The sequence below is a fragment of the Penaeus monodon genome, chromosome 23, assembly GCF_015228065.2.
Source record: "Penaeus monodon isolate SGIC_2016 chromosome 23, NSTDA_Pmon_1, whole genome shotgun sequence".
NCBI classification, from domain to species: domain Eukaryota; kingdom Metazoa; phylum Arthropoda; class Malacostraca; order Decapoda; family Penaeidae; genus Penaeus; species Penaeus monodon.
Genome location: NC_051408.1, coordinates 1,941,252 through 1,941,667, shown reverse-complemented (window position 1 = coordinate 1,941,667; position 416 = coordinate 1,941,252).

Here is a 416-nt window from a genome sequence, read left to right as displayed (position 1 = left end):
TGGTTTATGGCCTGAGGAAAAAGGAAAGAAAAAAGGTAAGAGATGAAAACACAAAACAAAATAAACTCAGCAATGATACAGATACACGGAGATAAATGCAGTAGTAAGCAATCCTTAGAAAATGGAACAAAACCCTCTTGTACTCAAACCAGTAGCAATTACATCGTGTCTGGAATCAACAACATTGAACTGACATTTTTTTTGTGTTGTTTTGCTTTTTTTAAATATTTTATATGTATAAATCAAAAATTTTGACCTAACATAAATGGTTAGTACTTTTTTTTTTCTAACATTAAGTTTAGCACTACTTTAGCACCCATTGTTTTCAGCGGCTAGACTTCATTGTCTCAGTAATACACAAAGAATTACAATCACACAGGCAATGCTACAGTTAATAAAAAACACATTTAAATTCC